The sequence below is a fragment of the Cavia porcellus genome, unplaced genomic scaffold, assembly GCF_034190915.1.
Source record: "Cavia porcellus strain 051 isolate PalLab524CR breed Dunkin Hartley unplaced genomic scaffold, mCavPor4.1 scaffold_24, whole genome shotgun sequence".
Taxonomy (NCBI): Eukaryota; Metazoa; Chordata; class Mammalia; order Rodentia; family Caviidae; genus Cavia; species Cavia porcellus.
The window spans coordinates 52,048,569-52,060,458 of NW_026947507.1; the positions used below are offsets into that span (position 1 = coordinate 52,048,569).

The 11,890-nt window shown below is 39.7% G+C and overlaps 1 non-coding gene across 1 annotated transcript; it reads left to right on the forward strand.

Annotated features, from left to right (window-relative positions):
• The first annotated feature begins 9,169 nt into the window (after positions 1 to 9,169).
• LOC111754567 (small nucleolar RNA SNORA2/SNORA34 family) lies at positions 9,170 to 9,306 on the forward strand. Its single transcript, XR_002789242.2, has one exon. It is a non-coding gene; the product is annotated as a small nucleolar RNA SNORA2/SNORA34 family (small nucleolar RNA).
• The last annotated feature ends 2,584 nt before the right edge of the window (positions 9,307 to 11,890 follow it).

The following is an 11,890-nucleotide window of genomic DNA, read 5'->3' on the forward strand; positions in this document are numbered from 1 at the left end:
ACCAAGCAAAATAAAACAGAACAAAGCCAATCAAAACAGAACAGTGTAAGCGACACAGGACTAAAGCTCAAATTTGGAGTGGACTTTTGCTTTCCTTTGAACAAAGAACAAAAAAGGTGGCTCTCGAAACACTTGTCTTGTTGGATTTCTCTCTTTCTGCTCTCTGAAATGTCCCCTAAATGGTTCTATTTTTTTACTCTGATAATGGAGTAATCTCAGATTATTTCATCAGATCTCTCCCTCACTAAACTTAGAGATTTTATTAGTGTTCCTATCTTTGATTACGGTCAGTAGTTTTGAACTCCCAAATGCATAACTCATTCATGTATACAGATTTGTTGATGACCATTAACTACAGGAATTTGTAATTGCCAATCAGTCAGAACAATACTACCTTTTAATTTACAGTGGAGTAGTGGAGCTACTACTTACTATATAAACACACCAAACAAATAAGTAAAGAAATAAGAATTTAATGACAACAGCAACATGGAAAGAAAAAAAGCAGCCCACAAAATATGTAAGTGAACAAAGGAATAGACGGGAAAGCCATGAGAAAGTGACAGTTAAGTTAGTATCGAAAGGAAAAGAAAGATCTGATGTAGCAAGGATTTTGAATAAATTGTTCCAGGATTTTGGGCATGGAACCCCCACCCTGTACCAGACAATCCATGTGTGCGTCTCGAACAGCCTCAGTCTTAGGAGGTGTGAGACGAAACACTCACAAACACAAATGAGAAACAGCACGATTAACTCTTCACTGCTATTTCTGTCTTAGTCAAAGGGCACCACGGTTCCTCCAAGCCAAACACCTCAGAAGTCTTGGCAAGAGCCTTCCTTCCCCTCACAACTTGCATTATTCCACACTTAATCCTGGACGCTTTACTCCAAGTAATGAATAATGAATGAATCAGAAAATGGATGCATTTGGATGTCTTTGGGCTTCTGCCTACTGATGAGAAACCTTTCCAAATGCTAGATCTAAATAGAGTGGTTCATATTCCTTCCTCACTCCCAATGCATACTCCAGACCTTGTTCTAGTTCTCACTGTTGCTGTGTCACGTGGTTATGGTTGTCGTAGTTGTTGATGTTCTCACATTATTGAAGAAATGAAAGAAGAAGCCAGTCCTTGTCACCCAATTATACTCTGCTGGAAATCAGTGTTTGATAAAGGAGATTCGTAGAGCCTATATTTTTATGTTAAGTATTGCTGGGAAAGAAGAACAAAAAAGAAAAAATAGAAGAAATAATGCTTATCTTTCACCTTTTATTATCTATAGGATGACAATGTAGAGATTTATATTCCTGCCCATAGCTCATCCCAGAAACACTTGGTGGCAGACATATATCCAGCTACCTATTCAGCATGTCCACTTAGATGTCTAGTTAACTTCTGAAACACAATTATCCAGAGTGAATTCCTGATGGTCTCCCTGCAGCCCACTTCTCTGACAGTCTTTGTCATCTTTGTGGATAACAATTTCATCCTTCTAATTACTCAGGACAAAAACATTGGAATCACATTTAACTCCTCTCTGTCCTTGTATCACCTGTCCGCTGGTTCAGAAGAAATCTTAGTTTTGCTTCTACCTTTTTGGTGTTTGCAGGACCTGATGAGTTGTGAACACCCCCCTTCCTAAATTACCCCCTTATCCTAAGTCAACATTGCCTCACTCCTGGATCATGACAAAATCTTTCCGTGTTCCTCGATCCACATTTGCTCCTTATATTGCTGTCTCACAAGTAAGCTGAGAAAGACTTTTTGGCTCTGCAAGTCTCCATCTCACCTGGGGTCATATCCCAAGTCCCTGTAGCAGCCTCTTGAGCCCTTTTGTCCTGCCTGATGACCAGCTCTGTGGGAAGCAGACTTGTACCCAATTTAGATTTGAAAACCCCTTAGTTTAACTCAAGCTTCCATGCATGTCGACATTCTCAGCTCTTGTACTGTGCTCTCTGGAATCCATGGATCATGGTCCCAGTAAATCCAGTGTTCCTAAGCTCTTCTCTGCTGGTCCCTTTACTGCCAGACCTAGCATACTCTGCGCTCCCTTCCATTGATGGTTTTTTCTTCCCCTAACAGTGAGGAAGTGGATCTCCTCTCTACCCTTTCTTGCCCCTTCTCCACTCCTCCTATACCCAACTACACTTAAGCAACACTGTCAGACTCTGCCATTTGATAACCCAGCCATACTGCAGACATCTGCCATCTTCCAGGCCCCCAAATGGTTTACCACAGGGAGAGCCGTGTGCTATGTTTGGTGACCTCACCAGTCATTGAAAACCTCACTCACTCTATGCTGCTCTTGTCCAACACCCTCAAGCCACGCTGAACTCTGCAACAGGTGTCAAAGACGCCCTGTGTTTTAGTCTCAGAATATTTGTTCTTTTTTTCTTGTTTTTCTTTTGTTTTCTACAATACTGTTTTTTTATCTCCACTTAGCAAATTTCTGCTCAGCATATATCATCTGCCAAATGTTTTTATGCAGTTTTTCTTGATTAAAACCTGATATGAGATAGTTTTAGAAACTCCTCTTATTGAGGACATAACTGAGAATTCCTTCCTTTTCTTGCCAGGGACACAATCTCAATGGTGAGATTTGTGTAGATGGGGGCTAGGGGTTTAGCTCAGCGGCATAAGCACCTTCCTTGTAAGCAGGCGGTTGTGAGTTCAATCCCTGGTACCGGTAAAAATGAAAAAGACAAAAAAAAAAAAAAAAAAGAGAGAGATTTGCATAGCTGAATATACTCTTATCGAATAAGCTTTAGGAAATAAGATGGAGGCAGATTTGCACAAACCTGCAGATCAGTATTATTAGGGGAGTATTTTAAGGTTTATTATTAAATATGGGTCTACTTCACTTAACACAGATTTATATAATGCATTTTTTGTGATTTGGGTAAATGAAAAAAAAAGATTGCCTAAAATTGTTAAATACAAAATAAATAGGAAATATTAATGTGTGATAGTGTTTGTTCTTGGCATATCATGCGTAATTGTGTCATATGAATAAGTTCAAGCCAAGTAAAGATAACTTAACATTCTAAAGTAGCGTAACAGCTAAGGAAGATTATTTAAGGTTACGGAAGATAGCCAGTTAGAATTTTTGTTCGTCAATCTCGGGGTTAATCACAATGGGATAACTCTAATTTTACTAAGCTAATCAATATCTCTTCCTTTCAGCAAAAACTAAGAAACCACACCTTATTCTCAGAAAAGATTTAATAACTGAGAACTGAAGAAAGATTGAAATGTCAACTGCTATTTCTCAGACTAAAATTAAAAACACAGGACAAGAAGCAAAATTACTGGGCATTGTTGAGTAGTTATTTAAATTCTTGTACTAATTCTACCACTGAGTTGTTATACAGGAAACAAAAGATATCTTTTAAAATGTGTCTGTTTTGAATTCTGACAGCATTTGAATCTAAGTAATAATTTTAAAAGACAGAATCCTTGCTTTGAATGATTTAAGTATAGAAAATCCTGACCCAGAGAAACAAAATTAATTCAGTCATCCAATAAAAACACATTGAGTATTAAAACACTATAGCAGGTACTCAAAATGATTTCCTTACCTTACCACCCCAGCTCCTCCAAAATCAGCTTCTCCAGAGCTTTGGATGCATCAGCTGAGTGAAAGATAGGGACAATCAGAGATCGGCATGAAAACATTGATGGAGTATCGACTGTGTACTCCTAGACATCTAACATTACATTTCACTGTGGGCTTTTGTAGAGAAACTTCTTTAAGGAAGAGAATTTACTTGGGCTTGAAGCATAACAGAAAGATAATGAGACCAAGAAGATGTTCTAAGAAGCATTCTGAAAGGACAGCTGTGTGGTGCTTTCACCATCATAAGATCTCAGTCCCTTAAGTCACGTGATCTTTGCAAACCAATTCATCTTTTTTTACCTCAGGCTTCTCAGGTGTGAAATGGAGAAAACACAAAAACCACCTGTATCTTGGGACAATGAGGAGGACCATGTGAAATGATGCCCACAGCAGTGCCCTGGAAATGCAAAGAACCGTGACAGGCTCTGGGTATTACTTAAAATGCAGGGTCCCCGGCAGGTCCTGCCCATGAAAAGGAAGTGCTGACAGCAAAACACTAGCTTAGCTGGACTGGAGACTTGGGGAGAATAATGTGAATCAAGTCAGACAGGACTCATTCTGATCATGTGGTTTGTTTTCAACCTTTCAGATACGTTTGGAGTTCATTTTAGTAACATCAAGTACTGCAAACTTCTGTAGTTGAGCAGAAGGAGATAATCCAAAGCACAGTGGGTTTTTTTGACTAAAACTAGGTACAAGTAGATGAATTTTTAAGTGGAAGGATGGATCAAATAGTAAATATCTGTTAGATTTCTGAGATGATTCAATCACATTCTGTGTCAGAATATCGTTTACAGTGATAGACAGAAAGGTAAGTCTGAAAGTTTTGCAACGACAAGATTAAATTTGCCATAGTAGTTGGTATTGCTAAAGTCAACATTCCCAGGATTCTTAAAATTTCATAGACTTTCATGTACCTGAGTAGAAATGGAGTATAGGAAAATAAGATTACTTGAAGCATTTAAAGGAGTCATTTTCATGCATTTTCCATTGCTATAGTAAAATATCTGATGCTGAGTAGTTTTTATTTCAATGTTAATTCAGCTCACATCTCTGGAAGATGCCATTCTGAGGTTAGGCTGCCCTATTGATTTGTCCTCCTGCAGTATCAGTGTGGCAGATGGCTTCATGAAAGAAGGACCTGGAGAGAGGAGCGATTCTATAGTGAGGCAGGAAGCCAGAGGCCCTGAAGGGGCCAGTCACACTCTATTACAGCCCACTCACCCAGGAGCTCAGCCACCAGACCAAACAGCCTGCATCCCTTCTGCGAGCAGCACCCAGTGACCAAACCTCCCATCACCAGCCCCACCAAGCTCCATTTCTCAAAGGCTCCAGCACTGCTCCCCATCACCATGCTGAGGACCAAGCTCCCAGGACATGAGCTCACAGGGCCCAAAGCACATCCAAGTCACCACGACAGGAGAGCCACATGACATAGAAAACAAGAAGGATGGGCAGAAGGGCAATGTTGGTTTCAGCAGGTAGGGACACTTGGAAAACTGCATGCAAAGTCTGAGAAAAGAAACACTGAAGTCATGAGAGCTGGTTACACTGGAAATGTCAGGAAACTTCAGTGAGAGTCAAGTAGAATGAGTGTGCTTAAGAAATGAAGGCTCAAGGGGCTGGGGATTTAGCTCAGTGGCATAAGAGCCTGCCTTGCAAGTGTGTGGTTGTGAGTTCAATCCCTGTTACCAATAAAAAAGAAAAAGACAAAAAAAAAAAAAAAAAGAAAGAAAGAAAGAAATGAAGGCTGGGAAAGGGTACAATAGAGAAAGCAACTTCTCCTCATCTTGCAGTTATCTTAATAATTTTAAACTTTTAAAAATACCTTAAATACTAATGGAAAAAAGCTTTTGAGTGAATCTTTAAAGATATCTGGATGACAAATGGGAACACCCTTGTGCAATGTATTTGTAGGCAAAGAGAAGAAATCAAGGAAACCCTGGGATGAGAAAAAGAAATTCCTGACAGGGACTGATTGAAAAGATGGGATCAAATCATACAACATTTATTAATGCCAGGTGGGTGTGATGGCTCATGCCTATAATCCCAGCACTCAGGAGGCTGTGACAGGAGGATTGTTGTGAGTTTGAGATCAACCTGGGTTCCAAGGTAAACTGAAAGCTATCTTGAGCTGCATAGTGAGACCCTGTCTCAAAAAAATATAAATAAATAAAATGATCAAGAATTGTGTGTGTGTGCACACGCGCACATGTGTGCATTTGTGTGTTTGAGACAGGGTCTCACTATGCAGTTCAAGCTGACCTTGAATCACTTTGCAGCTCAGGCTGGCCTTCAATTCACAACAATCCTCCTGCATCAGCCTTTCCAGTGCTGAGGTTACAGCCATGTGCCATCATACCCACCTGGCATCAAGAAAATTTTTTATGACTTAAAAACTCCTCCATTATTTCTATCTTTCCTACTACATCAGACCTTTCTTTCTTTTTTCATAGTTGCACCATGAGACGCAGGGTAGTATCTGAAGAAGAAAGAAAAGCAGGCCTTGCAGTTCAGCCTAGCACGAGTATCCTGTAGGCAGATGGGCAGATGGGCTGTGGCTGTCCATGAAAGTGAGAGGACCTGGGGGGCTTGATGAAGTGGATTCCAGGACTCGCAGTGGGTCAGACGATTATGTGGGGGAACTGGTTTTATTGAATGCTTATTGGACACATTGCATGTCTATAGCTGCTGTACCTATTTATTTTCGTGAAGTCGTCCCAAAATCTAATAAAAAACACAGAATTTTTAAAGTTCCAATATCTAAAATGTTTTGATTCTCAACATGCTGCCACAAATGGGAGGTTCCACAGGTGACTTCACGTAGTGGGTCATCGTCAAACTATGCACAATTATTAAAAAATACTGTGATAGAGTTATCTTCAGGCTCTATTTATAAGGTACCATAAGTAAAGACAGTGTTTAGATGTGGGTTCCTTCTTCCAAGATATCTCATTATGTGCAGGCAAATATTTCCTAATCTAAAAAAATCTGAAATCTGAAACATTTCTGCTCCTCTTATGTTAGATCAGGGATACTTAGCCTGTACTAGTCTCATTTTTCAATGAGCTTAAAGTTTAATAAGTATCCAAATGTAAAATAGCTCGCAAGTAGCAGTACAGAAATTTATACATGGACCTGTCTGACCCAAAGGCTCAAAGGCAAGCTTTTCCTCTTACACTTTTTACAATCTCTTTATCTGTAAGATGAAGATCTGGAAATCGATGTTCCCCAAGTATCCTTCCAACTTTCACATCCTCTGCCGGGGGTAAGTCCTTTTATTGGTCAACTCCCTTACCCAGAGGGCAGCTTTAAGAATTATGTATTGTGCAAAAAATTTTAAGAATGAATCAAATCTACACTGATAGCGTTCGAAGAGTCCTTTATGAGAACCTTTGCCAATCCTTATCCTTTGCAAATGAAATAACCAAGACACAGAAACATTAAGGCAATAGAGAATTCAGCAAATATATATGCTGGAAACATGACTGTCAGGACTAAATATTAACTACAGTGGTTTCTAGAGCTGATTCTTTGTCATAGTATTTGTAAAATGAGGACAAGTATAGTCCAGACTTTTAAGAGGATTTAGTCATTTGAAGCTCATAGCACAGTGTCTTCCCCAGACTAATTGCTCAGTGAAAGTTTTATTGCTTTGGTCATTATCTTCATCATCAGTGTTTTTGTTTTGTTTTGTTTTGTTGTCTTTTTCCTTCTTATCGGTTCCGGGGATCGAACTCACGACTGCCTGCTTGCAAGGCAGGCGCTTATGCCACTGAGCTAAATCCCTAGCCCCATCATCGGTGTTTTCAAAGCCATCAATATTATCATCATTGTTGTTTTGTTGCTCTCAAAGGCAACACTGAGAAGGCTCAGGTCTCAGGAGCACAAACTCGTTTTTAAGTCCGTGTACCCTACAGAATTTCAAGTTAATGAACAGGACCAAAGTTAAAAAAAAAAAAAAGAAAGAAAGAAAGAAAAGAAAAGAAATCACTTCTTCTTGTGGACTTCTTTCAACCCTGGAAATTCTGTTTTCACCATCTAGGTACTTCCCACAGACACTAAACCCTGAGTCAGGTGGAGGAAAGTTGAAGTCAATCTTTTCACTAGTCAGACTACTTGTGGAACACAGCCTCTGGATGGTCATAATGAAAATCCACTTCATGTATCACTACCCAGTTCATAGGAAAGCCTTCACTCACATTTGTCCACTTGTTTCTTCCAGAATTGCCCTCGCTTAAGAGGCAACGACACTGAAGCAAAGAAATATCTTGCTTTCAGCAAGCAGATGGCTAAGCCACCAAGCCTGACTACAAATTCCAGAATTCTGATTATTATGTGCTTTTCCTACTTACAGAAAGCAAATTCTCTTGAGGTTTCCTTCCTACCTATAGCATCAATTGTTCAAGAGGAAGTAAAAGAAAGTTTGATTTTTGTGGGGTTTTTTTCTAGATCAGGTTAACAGACGAAAGACCTGCTAAGGGACTTCTCAGAGTGACTGAAGTGGACTCGCATCCTTCCACTGAGTTACTGAGCCCACCGAGAGGACCAGCCTGGTGGCCTGCAGGGTCAGTATTTGCACCCCTGCCAGAGAGAACCAGACACCTGTAGACATGCTGCTAAGCCTCTTTCTTTGATTCTGGCAGTATCCGTACATAGCTTCTAGTAAAAAGGAGACCCGACAGTCTTGTTCAGGAGGCAGTGACCATCCTGCTAAATTGCTGTCAAGACATCCCTGCAACCTCTGACTCTGCGGTCTGTCAATACCCAAAGCCAAGGAATGGAGAGAGGAGTGTCGAAGCCTTGCTGAGAGTGGTGGGTTGTGGGGGCTGTTTCCTTCTTTATGCCAAATGGGATCCACCCTGGCAGCGGCGCTTTGAATAAATCGTGAAAACACTGCTAAGGGCCAAGAATTACTTCATAAGGGAGGAGGAGGGAGAAAGAATAGAGGCACTGGCTCCCTGCAGCAATCAATTTATGCGCTGTGCTCTGAGATTTGATTATCTTTATCTGATTTGTATAACTTCAAATGCTAGTGGTCACGAAGTACCCACGTTTGTAAGATCTGTGACTCACTTTCTAACCTGGTGACCTACCTCAACTTACTGCTCAAGCAATTTAGTGCAAATTGGCCTCGTGTTACCTGAGTGAAGTATTTTGGCTCAAGGAGCATTGGTTTTCATTTTTGAATTCTGCAATTCTAATTCATTTTTTCAACATCAAGCTAAAACAATAACATCAGAGTACATTGAAAAAATTGTGGAGCTTGATATACAGATATATAAATTGAAGCCCTGATTTTGTCCTTATCCAATTGCAGGACATTGATTATGTTATTTTCACCCTTCAGGAGCTCAATTTCCTTCTTTGTTCAGGAAATATTTATTTTTAATCTCTAAGGCTTTAATACTTTCTAAACTTCTATGAATTCCTGATTTCCAAATAATCCACAGGACTTTCCATGGTGCCAAAACACTCAGGTAGTATTTCCAACTATAGCATATGCTTTTCGCATTCTTATAAGAGACAGAAAGAATTTAGAATCTGCAAGAAACTAGCCCTGAATCAAGGCCAGCATCTTCCTGACACTGTTGGTTTCAAGCAGGAGCCTAAAGAGATGTCTTTCTATGATCAATTGGCCATTTCAGAACTTGGGCAGTGAAATGGTCAATTCATTAGAAAGAAACAGCTTTAAGCAACCCCTCCCTCCTGGTGAGTGGCTGTGAATGTAGCAGGCTTCGGTGGCCCAGGACGGGAGCGTCCGGCATTTACTGGGACCCACACCATGCTGGGACCTGGAGCACCAGGAAACCAAGCAACCCCTCCCCCACTGCCTGTTTAGTTTTGTTGAACTTCAATATACATGGAAGTATGGACAGCTATGTTGAAGAGAATGAGAGAATGAGAGACTCCACTACAGCCATTAGTGACTTCTCTATTGTCTGGTTTTGAAGACCTAAAATGTCTTCCTCATTCTGTTCAGATCAGTTTTATACTACATTGTTTGGCATGAATTCTCTGTATGTGAAAACATGGACAACTATTTGGAAGAAAATAATAGGCAATATGATAGTGAAGATCTCAGGTCATCTAGCTTTGAAATTTATATCTTAAGCAATGTAAGCATTGCTTTCTTATGTCCTATTTTGTTCTATTTTGTTGTGTTTAATTTTACTCCCTTTAAAATTAAAAAAAGCAAAAAACAAAAGAATCTATAAGAAATGTAGCAGTGGTCAAAATTTTTTCCAAGGCATTCCAAATCAGGTGAACTAAATTAAAATAAATCAGTGAAGATGTTATGTGTTTATGAATAACTTGCTTTAATTCACAGCTCATAAGAATAAATAATATGGAAAAAATAAAATATTAAACAGTCAAAATAAAAATTTGGAGTAGAATAGACTTTTAAGATCACAAGAAAAGATGGGACAAAGATATTCACAGATCAAAATGCCTTGTGAGGTTACTGTTACCTTCAGATCAGTCCTTATCCTTAAAAATCACAAACAACTGTATAGGGTAGCAAAATTATATTCATTATTTACAAAGTCAAAAACATTAAGTACCTGTAGCCTTTTTAAAGTAAAATATCTGTGTCATTCAGGGAAATCCCTGCCTATTGCACACTTCCATATTTACTAGAACCTCAGTGATACAACTGGAGTACTTGAGATTGGATAATTCCATGTATTTTAGCAGAATCATATATTCCTTATAATTTCTCATGTGTGTACCTGATTTGTTCTGAAATAGGCTTCAAAGCCAAAATCTGGGTTGTTATTGAAATAGCTTTTAATTCACCTCTCAAGTACATATTACAATTCAGTCTTTGTGACTGCGTTCCAGGAGACACAAATCAAGAAAAATCTTGATGGCCATCTACTGCAAATCTCATTGGTTAGGATTCTGTAGGGGAGCAGAATCATTAGGAAACACACATAGTCACACGATGGGGTTACTAGGCAGGCTTGTAAGATCAGAGGTGGGACAGTACACACTGGTCCCAGAGAGCTAGAAGGTCCAGGAGCTGCTCAGCCCAAGAAGCTGGAAAAAGCAGGACAAGAGGGATCAAGGATGCAGCCCAGCCCACAGTCCAAGGCCTGTGAGCTCCCTGTAGAGTTATAGGTGTGAATCTGATGTTTGAAGGCTGCAGAAACTGGAGACAATGACCAAGGTGATAGCAAAGGATAGAGCTCTTCCAATCAAGTGTACTTCCTTCTTCCTTCCCTTCTTATGCCATCCAGGCTGCAAGCCTGTTGGTGGGTGCCACCCACATCTGGAGTGGGCCCTCCCTTGAGTTTTCTGGCCAACGTGTAAATCACCTAGAGACACAGCCACCTGTGTTCCACTAGCCTGATAGGCATTTCTGAATCCACTCAAGTTGTCATATCATGTTTAACCATCACAGTCCACCCCATGTCACTGGGACAAACAGGTACACTGCCTTAAAGCATACGTGAATTCTAAATACAATAGCAAGTTTATAATTATACCCAACAGGATATGAATAATGGGAGAGGACAGATTCCTTCTCCAGAGGCAAAGTTCTATTTTGGGTATGTTTCCTTTTATCCCAATATTTCATAATTTACTATTATAATGCATATTTAACAATTAGGTATCAATATTAAGACATTCAACATTACATTATAGTGAAAGAAAACAAAGTTAACTGCTTATTTCACATGTATATATATGTAAAGATACTAGCAAAATACAAAAGAAACACTCATGATAATTACAATCCTTGTTTATGTAACCAGTCATGCAGTCATAGCTGGTATTTATAGTTACCTTCGTCTACTATGTATCCTATATTCCCTTGGCACTCAACAAGCACCCCAGAAAGTCTTAGTTTTTATTGGTTGGGTGACCCACACTTCATTCCTGAAGGTTCTAAGCCATTTGTCATCCTGCTTGGGTTGGACTGGGATTGTGACTTCCTATGGACATTCATGACAAGGAACAGCAATACTAGGCGATGCCTAGGAGATAAGAATGAAGAAAAAGGAATTTGCCAAATCTGAAGCTGCATGGAAAATATGGATGTTTTAGTCTGCTCAAGCGAGGAAACCACATCTAGCACAACAGCTGTAACTTTAGAGTTACAACTTGCTTCAAGCTTAAGGTTACCCATCATCATTCTCCAAATCCATCTGTCCTCTGCACAAGCCAGATAGGATAGTTAAATGGGAATCACCACCCCAGCATCCTTCAAGTCCTTCCTGAAATCCGCATTAGTTCAAAATCAGTATCCAGTCATCCCCCAAATGTC